Source organism: Trifolium pratense, linkage group LG1 (assembly GCF_020283565.1).
Source record: "Trifolium pratense cultivar HEN17-A07 linkage group LG1, ARS_RC_1.1, whole genome shotgun sequence".
Lineage (NCBI taxonomy): Eukaryota > Viridiplantae > Streptophyta > Magnoliopsida > Fabales > Fabaceae > Trifolium > Trifolium pratense.
Genome location: NC_060059.1, coordinates 27,894,350 through 27,898,868, shown reverse-complemented (window position 1 = coordinate 27,898,868; position 4,519 = coordinate 27,894,350). Strand labels below are relative to the sequence as shown.

General features: G+C 30.8%; 1 protein-coding gene across 2 annotated transcripts in view; it reads left to right on the top strand.

Moving 5' to 3' along the window:
• LOC123924644 overlaps positions 1 to 4,519 on the top strand; it is a 52,198-nt gene that overhangs the window by 25,162 nt on the left and 22,517 nt on the right. The window contains exons 2-3 of one of the 2 annotated variants that reach the window (XM_045977607.1): positions 3,577 to 3,587; positions 3,685 to 3,765. The gene's annotated coding sequence lies outside the window, so the exon portion shown is untranslated. Of the gene's footprint in view, positions 1 to 3,383; positions 3,588 to 3,684; positions 3,766 to 4,519 lie in introns of those variants that run through there. The other variant, XM_045977601.1, reaches the window with a different exon arrangement.

Genomic DNA, 4,519 nt, shown 5'->3' with positions numbered 1-4,519 from the left:
TTACTTTGCACTCGCTTTTTCTTCGTTGGAGGTTTTATTTCACTGGATTTTTCTAATAAAGTTTTTAACGAGGCATAAGTTATATTCATGTTTTTTATTGAGTTTTTTTTTTATACAAATAAATTCAACTCATATCATTAATCAATTGTTGCTCAATACAAGAAGGAATCAAATAAAAAAAAAACATTGCGTCTATTCCAAGAATTGGCCGCTTTAAGTAAGAAGTGAACAACTGAATTCGCTTGGTACTTAAGAAACTTCACCTCGAAGTTGAAATGTGAGTCACTCTCAAATATCATGTATTCCATGCATGTTCATATGAATAGCTGTTGCTGCACATACAAACCTGCCATTTCCATCTCTGATACACCGACCTCTGTTTGCCATGTTTGTTGCTGCAGATTTTGGTTCTCATTCACGTTACTTGGCTGGAAATTTTGAGCTTCAAACCTATCTGTCCATATGTAATGTTCCGAATCCGAAATTAATAATAATCTATTTTTTAAAAATGCTTTTCCGAAAAATGTTTTTTCGAAAATTTTCTTTCAAGTGTCACAATTAGAGTGGGGCTTCACTAGACTCGGACTCGAAACTCGACAACTTGTAAATACTGCGATTTGAAAGTGTACATTTCATTTATTATACAATTTAAAAAAATATTATTCCTGTGAGAATAACTCAGTTGATAGGAATATTATATATATATAGTAATATGTAGGACCGGATTTCGAATCTTGTTTCTTCTTGTTCCAACTATTATATTTACTATCATGAGATATGCATCATCAGACGCAATATAGCTCCTGCTTAGAGTTTATTGCTTTTGAATCCAAAAAAAAAACAAAACAACACATAAGAACTTTTGGATTCATGAACTGATATGGAATAGAATAAAAATGGATGAGTAGAATAATTTTCCACTTTCCAGATTTTAAAAATAATAATTGAATGAAATGGAATGAATTCTATTTCATACAATTACTTATCTTTAATTTTGTTCTCTTCCAATTTAAAATATAACAAATGAAATGCAAAATTTGGGTTTGTTTTAGATTTCAATTGAGAACAAAAACTTAATCACACAACCCTCTTAGAAAAAGATTGCTGGTTCATTGGATGAAAAAAAAAAAATTATTTTACTTTTGGCAGAAGAATAAGGAAGGTTCAGTACTACTTGCAAGAGAAAAAACTCATGAGTAATGCTAGGATCGTCACAGCCTCTAGCACGGTTTAGATGGATCAGGATTCTATGCAGTCAAAAAGTACATGCAATCATGTTTTGCATGCCTTTAGATTGATGGGTCCAGTTTAGATAGATGGCTAAGATTCACCTGCAGTCAAATAGTGACTGCAGGGAATCCATTTCCCAGTTTAGATAGATACCGTAAAAAAAAACTCATTCAAATTTTAAATATATTTTTTAATATAGAATATGATATTAATTGTTTTTGTGTCAAGTAGCCTCGTGGCTAGAAAATCTACCTTAAAGATGAATAAGTGGAGTGTCCCGCATTCGAACCCAGAACATAGATCTGAACATTTTTAAGCAAATGCTAACGAGTGCCCTGGGGACACTCTTTAAAACCTTAATTAATAAGTTTTTTTATAGATTTTTTTATGAGAATGCATAAAGTCAATGCATTGGAAATTGTACCGTTTAATTTTTTGAAAAAAGTTTCTTAAAATGAAATGCTTAAACTTAAAGAGTGCACCGGGGACACTCGTTAGTAAGACGCTTTATTTTATTCTAAGGTGGTACTAATATTTTTGTTTGACTAAGGTGGATCGATTAATATAATTTTATAGATGGATTTGGACGGGTTGGATTCATTATAGTAATATTTTTGTTTGAATAAGGTGGTAAAATTTTTGTTTGACAATTTTTGTTTGACAATTTTGTTACATGGATTGACTTGACTGGGTTTTGGGTACTTCATCCGACCTTAATTATAAGTAAATTTTCACTTTTTTTATTGGATAACTAATGTATTTGGCCTTAATTATAGACTAAATATATTAATTATCCAATGAATATAGAAAGTAAAAATTTGATTATAATTAAAGTCGAAGGGATAGTTGGGAAGTTTTTAATTAAAAAATTATCGGAATAAAACTTATGTGCCCAAAGCCAAAAAAATAGTTTATCATTTGTGTACACTTCATTGGGATGATAAGTATTTCAATTATTATAGACTAATATATTGAGTTTTTTTATACTAATAGGCCATTTTATTTTATTTTTTATTTTTTGTTAAATGACAAGTTGTTAGTTGTTAATATTGAGTATTTATAATGTTATGTTAGTATTTTTCTTTTTCTTGTCATGACCCGAATCCTGAACCTCTAACTCCTAATCCTTAGTTCAAGTTGGGCTACCCATCCCACCTCATAGACCATATTGATCTTAAAATATGTAGAATGGGACGATGACCGGCGCAATAGAATCGCCACATGCTTTACTTAGGGATGGCAACGGGCGCCCATGGGTGCAGGTTTGACACTTACCAAACCCACACCCGAAGGTTGTTCGGGTGGCAAAACAACACTCACGCCCACACCCATTGGGTTCAGGTTTTTTCCACCCAAACCCAAACCCGCAACACATTTGAAAATAATTTGCAAATTTAAGAAATTAAATTCCAACATAGACTTTGAATTGAATTACAACTAAAATTAAGGTCTTCCAAGGAAATTCAAACATAGACTTTCAAGAAATTACAACATAGACTTTCAAGAAATTAAATTACAACTAAAATTTAAGGTCTTCCAAGGAAATTGAGAGAGACTGTGAGGGTAATTAGGTAATTATAAAATATTTCGGGTGGGTGTATGGGTTTCGGGTGTGAGTTTGACTGATACCAAACCCACACCCATATTATCGGGTGTCACCCGAACCCAAACCCAAACCCAGTCAAATCGGGTTTCGCCCGTTGACTTGGGTTTGAGTTCAGGTGGGTCTCTCGGGTTTGGGTTTTTTTGCCATCCCTAGCTTTACTTACCTTGCGGCCGAACTCTGGACTACTAGGACTTCTTTTCCCTAAAAACCAGAGGGTTATAAACTAAAAAAAAGAATCGCCACATGCTAAATTAATTGATTATTGTTTTTCTGTAGACTTGACTAGGGAAGTAAACATTTGAACTGGTATTATTTTTAGATTGCTAAAATACATCTCAAAGTTATATATTGAACCCATCCAAATTCCTACCTTACATTTCACCTTAAAAATTATTATGTTTGCATTGAAACAAAATCGTATTACATAAGAGTTTTTCTGATTGTCTTTCAGATTTGAGTTTTTTATTTGCTCATATTATTAATTTGTTTTTATAGATTTTTGTTATTTTCCCTTAAACAAAAAAAAAAAAAAAAAAAACTTTGTTGATTATCATTCAAATTCCAGTGTTCAATCTTTTCGTATTTCTGTATTTTTAATTAGCCTTTTAGATTTTTGTTATTTTCCCATTCATACAGAAAAAGAAGAAAAACAAAAAAAATATAGTCAAGAAAAGTAACCGCATATACTAAGAGATTTGCTTCAGGTTAATTTGGTGCTCATTATTCTGTTCATTGCAAAGGTTACTTACAGGTACGCTTTAATTTGTTCTCCTTTATTAATAGAGTAAATCCCTTAAAATTTTGCTGTTTATGAATACAGCTTCTTCTTGTTGTTGACTTGTTTGCAGATCATTTAGCTTTTACGTTTATAGTTCAATTTAAATCAGTCTTGTAGAACGCACCATCCGTTCATTCATAATCATATCCAGGTAAGAGGTCCTCTACTCTTCATTGTTTTTGAATATCTAATTAATGAGAATTTCTTCTATAGATACTCTATGCGTTCAGTATTATTTATATATATTTTGTTTTAACTGTATTTTTATACTAATAAATATTATATGAAATGTTGTTGGATTTGTCTATATAAGTACTTTTAAAATATCAAATTTTTACTATTATACAATTAAAAATATTAATCATCATCCACATGGTTTAGTCTAGTGGTGATCATCATCCACATGGTTTAGTCTAGTGGTGAGAGATTTGGGTAGTATGCATTAGGTTTTAGATTCGATCCTCGATGTAACCATTGTAAACCAAAAAAATAAATATTAATCATCAAAGTTATACATTCGTATGGGTGAAATAGTCAACTGAATCGCTCATCGTAGGATGGAATAGATAGATAACACATGTCAGCATTTACAAACAATCAATAAAAACATGACGAAATAGGTAGTTCGACCTTTTTTTTGTTTTTGTTACTAGTTCAAGTTATTTAAGCAGGCACGACAAGAAGCAAAACCAAGACAAAAGCACGAACTCAACCAAATTTCTGATAAAAATTTAGAATATTTTAACATAAAATGAATTATTTATGTGCAAAAAACTAAAAAATTCATATTAAATTCATCTTTTGTTAAAAAAATTTAAATTTTTGTAACAGATATTCATATAATGTACTAAACATGACCGCAGAAAAAAGTTTAAAACTTCAAATGATATGCACGAGTTGAATGA